Source organism: Lissotriton vulgaris, chromosome 7, assembly GCF_964263255.1.
Source record: "Lissotriton vulgaris chromosome 7, aLisVul1.2, whole genome shotgun sequence".
Classification (NCBI taxonomy): domain Eukaryota; kingdom Metazoa; phylum Chordata; class Amphibia; order Caudata; family Salamandridae; genus Lissotriton; species Lissotriton vulgaris.
Window position 1 is genome coordinate 880,041,719 of NC_141695.1, and position 14,137 is coordinate 880,055,855.

At 49.0% G+C, this 14,137-nt stretch overlaps 1 protein-coding gene across 2 annotated transcripts in view; it reads right to left on the reverse strand.

Annotated features, from left to right (window-relative positions):
* Positions 1 to 13,910, reverse strand: part of G3BP1 (G3BP stress granule assembly factor 1) — a 366,859-nt gene extending 352,949 nt beyond the window's left edge. The window contains exon 1 of one of the 2 annotated variants that reach the window (XM_086931268.1): positions 13,751 to 13,910. The gene's annotated coding sequence lies outside the window, so the exon portion shown is untranslated. The remainder of the gene's footprint in view (positions 1 to 13,750) is intronic. The other variant, XM_086931269.1, reaches the window with a different exon arrangement.
* Positions 13,911 to 14,137: the final 227 nt, after the last annotated feature.

Consider the following 14,137-nt stretch of genomic DNA (forward strand, 5'->3'; position numbering starts at 1 on the left):
CCCGGTGGGGACTCCCCCCTCGATAAGACTTGGCAGTAATTGTGGGAGAGGAGGTTCCAGGGGGTTAGGAGAATCTACTTGACCCCTGGGGTCACCGCCTTCCAACATTGGTGGCAGCGATGCAATACGAACCTACGTCTAAAGATCGTACCACTGACACACTACCTGAGCCTACACGCAGCAAACACACAAGAAAAGAGCGACAATGACGACTACAGAATCTGGTGTAAAGACAACCTTCGACAAGGACCTCCTGGAAGATTACACACATAGAGAGCTGAAGCAGTTCTGCAAAGAACAGAGTATCCCGAGTACCGGACTAAGTACTAAGGAAGATTTCCAGAAAGCGCTGACCGCCTGGGTAGAGTCCGGAGCATCTCTTCCCCCGATCGAAGACGAGGGAGGGAGGCCACAGACCGAACCCGGTACACCGACCGGTGAGAGAATCCAGCAACCGACCCGGAGCCCAGCAACCGGGAGAGAGCGGTCATCGGAGGAGATGGCCGAGCGAGAACGTGACCGAAGCCATGAACTCGAACTAGCACGCCTCAAATTAGAGGGTGAACTCAAACTCGCAGAAAAAAAATTGGCGGTGGAGCAATTGCGGTTCCAGGGAGAGCTAGAGGAGAAGAAGCTCCAGAGGGAGCATGAAGGACGGAAACTTCAGCTCGAGCACGAGCGCAGCCTCGAGGAAATCTAATTGAAAGCCAGAAAAGAAGCAGCCGGATCACCGGGCCTTGGGGAGCAGGTGGTCCCCAAAGAAACGAAGGTGCATATCCCCAAGGATGTTATAAAGGAATTCTACAAAGGAGACGACATCCAGCAATGGTTCAAGGCATACGAGGTGGCCATGTCCGCTCACCGGGTCCCGGAGAAAGACTGGAGGGCCGGCCTGTGGAGCCGCTTCATCAGCGAGGGGAGAGATACCCTGCTGGACCTACCGACGGCACACATGAACGCCTACCCACACATGAAAGACGCTCTTTTATTCCGCTACGGCCTAACACCAGAAATGTATCGCCAGCGGTTTAGGGAGTGCAAGAAGATCCCTGGCACCACATGGGTGGACTATGTGAACTACTACACCCGGGCCCTAGATGGGTGGATCAAGGGCAGCAATGTGACCACCTTCGAGGGCCTAGTCGACCTAGTGGCTTACGAACACCTGTCCGCAAATTGCTTTGTGGAACTCAGACAGCATCTCCTGGACAGCAAGCTCGCCAACGCACGGAAACTGGCTGTGGAAGCCGATCGATGGGTGGCCACCCGAGTCCAGAAGGCGCCCGGGGGAGACCCCCCACAGAACGACCAAGGATCTTTCCGCCAGCGAGGTGGAGGAGGTCGGGGCAAGCAGCAAAATTCCCAGTCAGGGCCTCAGCGTAGTCCCCCCAGAAACCAGACCCTGCGCTCTCCTCCCGCGACGAGAGCCGCCCCGAGTGCAGGACCCCCGGGGCTCCGCCCCAGCTCCACGTGCTTCAAGTGTCAGCAACCCGGGCACTATGCCGGTGACCCCCCGATGTCCCCAGACCCCGAAACCCACTCCCACTGGGCCCTCCTCTAGACAGATATCCTCAGTAGCCTTAGAAGAGGAAGAGATAGAAGAACAGGGGAGTGGGAACCCGCAGCCATGGTCCTAGCCTCCCTGGGGAATAGTGAGATGATCCCCGGAGATTATCTGCCCGACAACACCGAAAAGTACGGCCAGACAGTGAAGGTTGATGGGCGCAGCATAGGAGCCCTTCGGGATACAGGAGCCAGCATCACGTCTGTTAGGTACACGCTAGTTCCTGAGTCCATGATCATCCCCCACACCTCCTGTCGGGTGATAGCAGCCGATAACTCTGTCCGCACCTGCAGGATAGCCCAGGTCCCGTTTGAGTGGGAGGGGGTTTTGGGCGATCTGCGGGTTGCAGTCCGCACGGACATGCCTGTAGACTGCCTCCTGGGGAATGACCTAGAGAGTTCCCCGTGGAAAGAGCTAGAGAGAAGGACCCACTTAGCCATGTTAGGACTGCCCCAATGGGCCTGTGTGAGCACCCGGGCCATGACCGCCAGAATGCCCAACCCAGAGAACGAAGAGCCTGAGTTCCCCAGTTCAGCCCCTGATGTACCCGAGGGCAGCGAGCGCCCTACGGTCCTCGACCAGCCCTCCCTCGAAGAAAACACATCCGACGAAGGTGTCGAACCAGTCCCGACCCTAGCAGATCTCCCCGAGTTGGCCCAGTGGCGCCAAGAGGGAGGACCGTCCTGAGAGGAGTTCTGCCAAGAGCAGACCTCCTGCCCTGCCCTAGAGGGGCTCCGCCGACAGGCAGCAGCCCAGGCCGCTGGAGACCAGTCCGGCTCCCATTACCTTTACTGGGAAAACGGCCTACTGTACAGTGAACAGAAGACCGCGGAACTAGGATCAGCCCGTGTGCTGGTGGTACCCCTACGTTTCCGCGGACTCCTCCTCAACCTGGCCCACGATGTACCCCTGGCAGGGCATCTGGGCCAAGATAAGACCTTCCAGCGACTAGTGACCCATGTCTACTGGCCCCACATGCGGGCTGATGTGGAACGCCACTGCAAGTCCTGCCCCACGTGTCAGGCTAGCGGCAAAAGCGGAGGCAAGCGCAAGGCTCCCCTCCAGCCCTTTCCAGTTGTCAGTACCCCCTATGAGAGGGTGGGGATCGCCATTGTCGGACCTCTGGACCCCCGGACCTCCTTAGGCCACCGGTTCATTCTGGTTCTGGTCGATCACGCCACCCGATACCCCGAAGCCTTCCACCTCCGGACCGTGACGGCCCCAGTCGTGGGCCAGGCCCTCATGGGGATCTTCTCACCGGGTGGGATTCCCCCGAGAAGTGGTGAGCGATCGAGGGACGAACTTCATATCCCGGTACATGAAGTCCCTCTGGCAACAGTGTGGGGTGTCCTACCGGTTCACCACCCCCTACCATCCCCAGGGCAACGGCCTGGTTGAGCGGTTCAACCGCACCCTGAAAGGGATGATCATGGGTCTTGAGGAGCCCTTGCGACGCAAGTGGGACGTCCTCCTACCCTGCCTCCTATTCGCCTACCGAGAGGTACCCCAGAAATCCTTGGGGTTTAGCCCTTTCGAGCTGCTCTATGGGCACCCCGTCCGGGGCCCCCTCAGCCTGGTCAAGGAAGGCTGGGAGGCAGCCCCACCGAGCACACCCCCCGATGTATTCTCCTACGTCCTGGCCCTCTGGAACCAGACGCGGAAGTTTCGCGAGATGGCCGAGGCCAACCTAGAGGCCAGCCAAGAGGAGATGAAACGCTGGTACGACCAGAATGCCACTCTGGTCGAGTTTCAACCAGGCCAACAGGTTTGGGTCATGTCACCAGTGGAACCTTGTGCCTTGCAGGACAAATGGACTGGACCCTTTAAGGTGATAGAGCGCAAGAGCCAGGTCACCTACCTCGTTGATACGAAATCAGCCAGGAACGCCCTGAAAGTGTTACACGTAAACCGGCTCAAACCCCATTTTGTGCGGTCTGAGTTGGGATTACTCCTTGCCACCGACGACGGAGAGGAAGAGGAAACGGACCCTCTACCCGACCTCCTGTGTGCAAAGGATCAAGATGGCTCCGTAGAGGGAGTGAGTCTCTCCTCCTCCCTCACCCCCTTGCAGCGTGAGGAATGTCGCCACTTGCTGGGACAATTCTCAGACCTCATCTCCCTCACTCCCGGCGTCACTAGTTGGTGCGTCCATGACGTGGACACCGGGGACAGCCCTCCGGTACGGCACAGAGCCTACCGAGTCCGAGCCTGCATCAAGGCTGAGGTCGACAAAATGTTGGACCTAGGAGTGGTGGAAGCCTCCGACAGCCCATGGGCTAGTCCCGTGGTCCTGGTTCCGAAGGCGGCCGCCCCCGGCACCGTTCCTGAGCTAAGGTTTTGCGTCGACTACCGCGGACTCAACGCAGTCACCCGAACCGATGCACACCCCATCCCCCGAGCCGACGAACTGATTGACCGCCTAGGGTCGGCTCAGTAACTTAGTACCTTCGATCTCACCAGTAGCTACTGGCAGATCGGCCTCACGGAGAGGGCCCAAGAAAGGTCTGCTTTCTCCACTCCGGATGGCCATTTCCACTTCCGAGTCATGCCCTTCGGCATGAAAAACGCCCCCGCCACCTTCCAGCGACTGGTCAATCAGGTCCTGGCTGGGTTGGAAAGTTTCAGTGCAGCCTACCTAGACGACATTGCAGTGTTCAGTGCTCACTGGGCCGAGCACCTGCACCACCTCTGGGAGGTGTTGGACGCCCTGCGTCGATGCGGGCTCACCATTAAAGCTAGTAAATGCCAAATAGGACAAAGCTCAGTGGTATACCTAGGGCACCAGGTCGGCAGCGGCCTCGTGGCCCCCCTCCAACCCAAGATAGACGCAATCAATGCCTGGGAGACCCCCACGACCCAGACCGAGGTGCGGGCTTTCCTAGGTCTCACAGGGTACTACTGTAGATTCATCAAGGGGTACGGGAGTATTGTAGGCCCCCTCACCGAGTTGACAGCCAAGGCCAACCCCAAGAAGGTTATCTGGACCTCCGCCTGTCAGAAGGCCTTCGAAGAATTGAAACAAGCCATGTGCACCGCTCCAGTCCTACAGGCCCCTGACTACTCCAGAGAGTTTGTGGTTCAAACCGACGCCTCCGAACACGGCATCGGGGCCGTACTCTCCCAAGTGGACGACAAGGGAATTGATCATCCGGTAGCTTTTATCAGCTGGAAGCTACTACCCCGGGAGCAGAGATGGAGCACCATCGAGCGAGAGGCCTTCGCAGTAGTCTGGGCCTTGAAGAAACTGAGGCCCTACTTGTTCGGGACCCACTTCCGGGTCCAGACCGACCACCGTCCTCTCCGGTGGCTCATGCAAATGAGAGGAGAGAACCCTAAACTGCTACGCTGGTCCATCTCCCTCCAAGGGATGGATTTTACTGTGGAACACAGGCCTGGTGCCGACCACGCCAACGCCGACGGCCTGTCCCGCTTCTTCCGCCTCAGCAAGGAGAACCCCCAAGAGGATGGGTAGTTCTCCTCGTCTTTCAGCTGGAGGGGACGCATGTTGGACCCGGCCTCGTGGAGTGGTCCTCGCTGATCTCCGCAGCCCCAGATCTACGGGTGGAACTGATTCCCGTCCACCCAGAACTGTACATGACCCTCCTACACTGGACCTGAGACGATCCCCAGACCGCGTGCCTGCACCCGTTCACGTAACCATCGGACTCCATGTTTGGCCACCCCGGCTGGCCGGCCGCCTTCTTTCCTTTCGGCAGCCCTGGCCTCTCCTGGCTGCCGCTAAGCCTGCGCGTCCGGCGCGCCCAGATCCACTAGGGGGGTGAACGACTCACCAAGTACCCGAAACCAAGACTTCCATCACACCTCCGGCCCCCTTCCGAGGAACTGGTTTCCCTCACACCTCTGAACTATCCCTGGGGGCTGGTTTCGATGGCACCTTGGGCCTCCTAGTGAGCTGGCTCCAGGCCCTGATGGGCGTCTGGGATTCCCTGGACGCATGGTCCAAAGCATCAAAGAACCAACCGCCCAGACGATCAAGCGCCTGGCCCTCGGACCTCCGGCCTCCTGCCTATGAGGGTCCGGACATCAAAGAGCTTGACGACTATAAGACAGCCTGCCTTCCACCTAATCGGCAGTTGTATCTTGGACAAGAAAGCCCTGCTGATCTGATCGCGGCTGACTTCGAGGAGAACAGACTCTGATCCACCGAGCCCTGCTGACGCCGTCGCGGCTCACCCTAGAACCTACGGAACCATCGGGGCCCTGCTGACGCTGTCGCAGCTCCATCTACTTACGAGTACGACGGAGTACTCCTGCCCAAGCCCTGCTGACCTCGTCGCGGCTTGACAAACTCTCTGGTCCGGCTGGACCATCGACGCTACCCTCACGAACAGCTTGAACCAGCAGTGAGGAGGACAGCAAGTCCCATCGCCAGCCCCCGTACACCCCAGTTCGGGGGATTGAGAACTGTGCGCCGGGTACGTGGCGTGCCAGTTGGCCTCCTAAGACTGTCCCGCTTCCCCGACCCCTCGTTACAAGACTTTCGCGATCCCCCGATCGCTGTGTATTGCTCTTTACTTTAATCTTGATAAAGTCTTTCTTGATAAAGAATCACGGTGTGGTGTCCGCTCATAAGTGTGGTGTGTCGACAGTGTGTACGATCAGTCCTCCCCGGTGGGGACTCCCCCCTCGATAAGACTCTGCAGTAATTGTGGGAGAGGAGGTTCCAGGGGGTTAGGAGAATCTACTTGACCCCTGGGGTCACCGCCTTCCAACACTCGTATACAATTAAGAGAATTCACATACTCTATTGAATGTGGAACTTCGTGATCGCCATGCACTAGCACTTTGAAGGACCAATGTTAATTACATATAATTCAGAGCCCTGAAGAAGTCCTTGAGGGACGAAACGTGCTGGCTACTGGTTGTTGGCATGGGTTTTAAAAAAAGAAGAAAACAAATAAAGAATCAGTGAACAAAGAAACTCCTCTGTTACATATGTTACATGCATGATTTTCAAGTGTTATGAATACTTGTGTTGTGGAAAGGACAAGGATATATGTCCAAATATAAATTTGTTTGATTTGACAAAATTACCAAATTTTGAGTACTTGGAAAAAATTTTCTTCAGAAGTATAGAGGGGCTGCACTTTGGGTTCAGTGCACCACCAGTAAAATGTTACACTTTGCCCAATATCTCTTTCCAGCAAGTGCGGTACTCTACTGCCTTGACCCCTCTTGGTTTGTATGTGAAAGAGTATTTTATGTTTGGAAAGGAGATCTCTGAGAATGTTAGCAAGAGTGGTAGGTTTGTTGTCCTCTTCAATTCAAGCAATTTTTCCAGAAACTTTGAATTACCGTGCTCCTCAGAGGTTGAAGGTGAAACGTCCGAGAGTGGGTTTGAGGGACTCAGAGGAGATTGTGCTTTCAGAGGAGTCCAAGGAGGAACTTGGTTGGTGGTTAAGAAATATGGAGGCGTAGAATGGGAGAGCTATTTTTGGAACTCTACCAGATATGATCAGAGAGTCAGATGTGAGTTTGATAGGATGGGGCGCAAGTTGTGGTACAACCTACACAGGAGGATTTTAGTCTGAAAAGGAAACCAATTGGAACAAATTGTTTGGAACTTCTGGTGGGTTCTTTTGCGATAAAACGTTTTACAAAGGACAAGGCGAAGTGCTCAATACTTCTGCGGATGGCCAATGTCTGCTGTAAGGTATTTGAACAAATTAGGGGGTCCGAAGTCGAATGTTTTGGCAGATTTGGGAAAAGTATTTTGTGAGCACTAATTGAAACAGAACATTTTAGTACAGGTGGAACATCTCAGGGTTGAGCAATGTGGAGGCAGCCTGGTTCTCAAGGAATCTCAGAGATTCCAGCAACTGGAGACCGAACACGGTGATTTCTTATTTCGTTTTTTAAGTTGATGGATCATTGAGGACCTTTTCAAGTGGATTTGTTTGTAGACTGCATGCTCCGCAGGATCTACAAGTGGATCCAGACCAAAACAAGAACAGTGACACAGGCCCTCGTCAGCAGCAGACTGGACTGCGGCAACGCACTCTACGCAGGAATCCCAGCCAAACACCTACAACGACTACAGCGCATCCAAAACGCCTCCGCCCGACTGATCGTCAACGCCCCCTACCGCAGCCACATCACCCCCCACACGAGAGACCTACACTGGCTCCCCGTCGACAAGAGGATCACCTTCAAGCTCCTCACTCACGCACACAAAGCACTCCACAACGCCGGACCAGCCTACCTTAACAGCAGACTCAGCTTTTACACCCTCATCCGCCAGCTCCGCTCCCCCAGCCTCGCCCTCGCCGCTGACCCCTGCATCCAACTAACGACCTTGGGCGGCAGATCCTTCTCCTACCTCGCCGCCAAGACCTCTAAGACCCTCCCTACCCACATACGGCAGACCCAAGACCTACTCGCCTTCAGAAGACTCCTCAAGACCTGGCTCTTCGAGCAGTAGCAGCGCCTTGAGACCCTCACGGGTAAGTAGCACGCTCTACAAGTACTCTGATTGATTGATTGCTTGATTGACAGATTAAACACACAGCTGGAAGTATTTTACAGTTGCAGGTGTCGAACAAATCTAAGTTACCCGACCTGCAGGTCTAGTGAGTTAATCTACTCAACCTATTTGTAATGGTCTGGCACACAAACTGGTTTCAAATGATGTGATCTGATCTTAGGCAAATCTAATTCATTGAGCCACTATTTTCTTCATTATCACATATGAGAGCACCGTCAAAGGGGAGAGTTCAGCATGTCTACTGTACAAAAAAAAAACTCTAGCTTGATTCCATTGACTAAACTTTCTTTCCATATGTAATACAAATCTAGCCATATAGAAGATACACATTACCCCTGACTAGCCTCTTAGTTCATTAACAGCATTTTCATCAGGAAGAGGGCAGGAATTTTTTGAAATCATGTTTCAAAACGATCACTTTTAATTAATAAATAACTGAAGCATAAAGTGGTAGCACACTCATTTATAATCAGCAGATTACACACTGATAAGGCCACAAACCTTCCCACCGACATGCAGCTTTACTGATAAAACTATATAGAATTCCAACAAAAATGTTTGGAAATAGAGTTTCTGCAACTATGCGTCACTTACACATCACCTAGTAAAGTGTTCTGGTTTGTTTTGCTCCTATTTAATTCTGTTTGCATCACATTTTTTAATTACCAAAATTTTGCTTTTGAAATTCCAGATATTTTATTGGTAATATTAATTTACAAGCTATTTATTTAAATGTTAAGCGTTAGAGAAAAATAACTGACATCTTCAGACCGCTCACTTGACAAAAACCTCTAACTCGTAAGGGAGAGAAAACTTTCCAAGCAGCATTTGGTTAAAAGACAAACTGACATTTGATTTCTTTCCTTGAACAGGCAGCAAATGTATCAAGATGAAAACAAGATTGATTGGCATCTTTTTGCTCATTTACTTTCTGCATGAACAGAACACCTGTTCCTTTCCACCCTGAGTTTACTCACCAGATGGGACTAGTAGGTGCTAAAAATAGCTCAACCAGATAACATTTTACACGCAACTGAGAGAGGCGAGTAGATTTTTTGATGCCTGAGTTGGTGTCCGGATCCTGAGTGTGCAGGGATAGATGCTTTCATTCAGGATTGGAATGGTCTGAGGGGTTATGCTATTCCACAGTTTTCAACAATAGCTCGAGTAGCTATGCCGTTTCACAGGTGCAAGGAGACTGTAGTGTTAGTAACCCCTCTATGGAAATCGCAGGTGTGGTACCCAATATAATTGGAAATGCTGGTGGATTAGCAGATTCTGTTACCAGTGTTTCCAAAGAATTTGGTTCTAGAGAGTCAACTGAGAAATGATGGGATGGAAAGTTTCAGGAGAGAATGGAAGTGCCAGGACTTTCACAATGGCCATCTAATCTTATCACAGAATCGTGGGCACCAGGAAAACAACGGTGTATAGATTGGCTTGGCAAAAATGGATCTGCTGGTGTGTGGAGAGGGGTTTGGATCCCGTTTTAGTGGATACCATGAAAGTAATAAATTTCTTATCAGAGCCGTTTAAAAAGGGATTGTCTAATAGGTCAATTAATGTTCACCATTTAACTATTGCAGTCAGACATGTTCTTTTTTTAATGGTATTTCATTGGGGCAGAATGTCCTAGTGAAGAGACTTATGAGGAGTAGAATAACTTCAAAGCTGCAGGTTTCAAGCTACAATTCAGTTTGGGATGTCGCCACGGTATTTGGATGGTCTGGAGACTAATGAATTTCTAGATATTAAATCTTCATCTTGAAAATTAAGTTTTATTATGTTTAATATCATTTAGGAGAGAGTGTCAGATGTAAGCGCATTAGAGGTTACAAACAAGATTTTTTTCACCTGCGGGTGTGTATTGTTATTGAAATATAAGAACAAAGACGCACTCGTAAACTATTTTTTACCCTTATTTTGATAACCATGAAAACTTGTGCATAGCATATTGTGTGAAAGAGTATGAGAAAAGAACTTCACATTTGAGAAAGGTGAATGTGTGTTAGATGTTGATCTCCTTCAGATATCCTCATAAAGGCGTATCATCCTCAACTCTTGCAAGGTGGGTGAAAGGTGATGCAAAACTCAGATGGGGTTGTGAGATTGGGGTGCATTCTGTAAGGGAAGCATCTGCTTCTCAAGCATTTATGTTAGGAGGAGCTTTACAGGACATACTGAGAAGTGTGGACTGGTCAAATTATGTGGTTTTTCGCTGATTTTACTACGAACGGGTTGAAAATGCAGCTTGTTGTTTATTAAAAAAGCGTTTAACTTGCAATAATGTTAACCTTCGGTCTTGAGATAAAATGCTAATTTTCCCAGCTCTGATGGTTAGAAAATCTAAATTTTATTAAAGACACAGAGGCTAATTTTATTCCTTCCCAGGAAGCAACCCTGTTTAATAATTATATTATTTTTTATGATGTAGTTAACAATAGAAGATGAGGAGGATGAAGTACTCCAAGATTCGTAACTGCATGAGGAGTTTGATTTAGTTTCGTTCATGGAAATGGCTTTTGGATTTGGACTTATTTCTTACTTTTCCTATTGTTTTGGGATAACAGTAATAACATGTTTATGGTTTTGAAATGTTACAAGTTTAAAAAAGAAGGAAGAGTTCTGTGTTCTGGCCTTATATTAGGTTGGAATGGTTTGTAAAGAAGTGTTCTGAATTCTTTAAAGAGGCCGAGTGGTAGCAATTAAAGGTAGATTGGAATAATGTTAGCCTTGGTGTCTTTAATAAAATCCAGATTTTCTGACCATCAGGGTTGATGAAAATCTACATTTTCCACTCTAATAAGTAACTATAACTTGAGTGGAAATGTCAGTTCTTGGGCCTAAACATCCACACACATACTACACAAGTGTAAAATTAGTTTGTCTGTTGTGGCAAAAGTTCATAATCCCAGCTCGTCTCTGGTAGCCTCCGTCAGCTGGGCTTCCTGTATTCAATATCTTGTTACTGATGCATCCACCTCTTGTCAAATGGGCCATATGGGCCGACACACCTTTCGTGATTTATAACGCTAGTGCTCACACTTGACATCAGGGTACACGCTTGGGGCATCAATTTACATAGAGTTTTCTTCCAATTGTCGCACACCATTTGAAATGGTATCCTCAAAACCAGAGTTTTTTTTTTTCTCCCACTGAATATAAGGTTTGAACCTCAGGTAAAATTTAGCAAAACACTGAACCCTTCCAATCTAATCAATACCAATGGTCCCTGGTTAAACCTGTATGAACTGTTCACGTTCGGACAACTCACATATGCATAAACTTGAGGGTTAACAATTCTTAATTGCCATTGCTTTTCTGTAAATCTTATTAAAATTGGTATAAAAAAAATCAAAATGTGTTAAAAAATGTTACAAATGTAATCAATATCACAAATTTTTTGAAAATAACCCGACACTTCCAATACAGCAAAGATTGACATTATTGAATTTCACCTGGATCAAACAAATCTGTGACAAAATGTTTATCATATTTGGTTGCGTCTGTTTGCTTCCTGCCCTGCTGTGACTAAAATTGGACAAATCTCTGAAACCGTATTTTATCTGCATATCCTTTGGGTTTCTTATCAGAACGCTTAGAACCAGACTGAACCCACGCAATATGTTCCATGTAAAACAAACACGCATTTGCAACGCAATAGGTCTCCTATTACTGAAAGTTTGAGCTTTCTCTTTAAACCATTATACATAAGTCTTGCATTGAAAATTGACAATGCGGCAACACCTCTGCCTCTAAGTCTTGAGCATTCTCAATTGTCAGACCTGCACCTTTAAACTTCCAGTGATCGGACTGTATGCAAATTTTTGCTAAATAGAAAATTATGGCTAATTTAGATGTTTAAGTTAGCATGACCGAGGCTCAGTCAGCTTGTATTGGCAACTATCCATATTTTCAGAATAATAGTGCATGTCAATATTACGTGGGTACGCTTTTCTCTCTCTGTGTCGGTGTGTTTTTTCCATTTTAGGCAAATCATAAAAAATTACGCTTTACTATGGCATGTGTGTGAACAGAATTATAATATTTGTGTTCACTCAATGAACCAAAGTGCAGGATCTTCCTCTAATCTGTAAATTTCAAGGTTTTCAGACGATGTTCTTCATAGTTCATTCATTAGCTGAACAAACCAATGTATTGCTGTGCTACGTTACATGTGAATTTGTTAAATTAGTTAGTTAATTATTTATGAATAGACTTCCCAATGAGCTGCATTAGGAAGAAAGTGCATCTACACACTTCACGTTTATCAGAGTAATTGATTTATGTATTAGCAACACTACTAATTCTACCCGGTCATGTCAGGCCACAAAATGTATGTGGCTGCTGAAATCTGGACCATTATAAACAGCTTTATTCTGGAAATTAACCGGTTGTTACTTGGCTTACTAACGGAGCATATGGATGTCTACACTTACGTTGGCCCTCTAAATGAGCAGACTCCGTGTTAGTCTGTTTATTGATTAGTTCTTTCCATGGGTTTCCTTCATTGGCCGACTTTAATTCAGTACTCTGGCAGAATTATATTTTGATTATTAGCAATGCTAGTTCCCAATAGTTTCTTGCTTTCTGTAAGGATTACATTTTTAAATACATCCATTAAATATTATCCTAAAATCCTTGTCACGCGCAGATTTTGTAAGCCTTGGACTGAGCCTTACGAAGTCTCACAAGGTCTTACGAAGGCTCTGATAGTCCCAATCTTGCATATCTGCTCTCTTCACTGGTTACATTGAACATAACGTCCCAACCGCAAAAGCCCCTCAACCGTTAAACTAAACAATCACACCTAGTCATCTTTCAGACTGTATCACGTTCCCATTGGCACGACTTTTGTCTTTACGCATCCTCATCACACCCTTCAACCTTAGCGCCGCAATAAAGTCTCGCCCTTCAAGCTCCTGCCCTACACGTCCCTGACAGCAAATACATGGATCCTCCTTAACAGAGAGTCACATTCTTTAATCTCAGACTCTTGTTTATTATTGCCTTTCAGCCTCACCCTTCAACCTCATCCCCTAATCCATCCAATACCAGGCCTCGCATCCCAAAAGTCAAGTCACATCCTCAATACCCAGCCCTATTAAACCTCACAGTCTAGGAATCCCCAGAAACGTCCTCTGGACTCTTATGGCGTAAAACTCACCCTTCGATTGCGAACGCTTCCCTAATTCCCATCTCGGGTCTCACAGGTCAGTTTTTAGACCTCCTACAAACAACATAAAGCATCTACCTCATCCCCACGCCAAGTAAACCACTCACCTAAAACTCAATGCCTTCATCTGCTTTACTCTGCTCCCAATAGTTTCTTTTACAGTCAGTCATCATGTAATGATATTTTACCCTCTTGCCTCCTTCTTCAATGACGCATTTGCTTTCTCATAACAGTCCAACACTTCCACTACTGCCAACCTTAGTATCCACAGCCCAACCCTCCGGTCCAAACTCAGACCTCTCACTGCGACTTCCAGATCCGAATCTGTAGCCTCAACCATCCTCTCTCGAGCCAGATAAGGATAGGTAAGGAGGAGGGGGGGGGGGGGGGGGGGGTAAACCTCGCACCCGTCAGATCTCACGCGCTCGTCCTCAAAACAGCTCGTTTTGCAGTGTTAAGAGACTCCCCCTTATTCTAGAAGCTTCTGCGTCCCAAACGCCCTTACCTACGGGAGCTCAGCAGAGCAGGGCCTTTCACTCTCCTCAGGACTCAGGGCAGGCGGCGTGCTCAGGGCCGGCTACATACAGCAAAGGACCTACCTAACCCAAAGCGAAGCACTCCACCCAATCACCAAACGCAGCTGGCAGTTTCTCGACTGTTCATTCGCTACAACACCCACTAGGAGGCCGAGTACTCAGAAAGTGACAAGATGTTCGACCAATAGGACATCGTCGCACGCATCTCCAACGAAGAACCAGAGTGACAAATGATCCTACCAATAGAAGGCAGCTCCGCGATCCTGTAAAGGGTCACGCAAAACGAAGAGCCTGCTCAGAAAGCAGTTTATGGTTTCGTTGACTGAAAAAAACAGAAGGGCGGGCACAAATCAGCA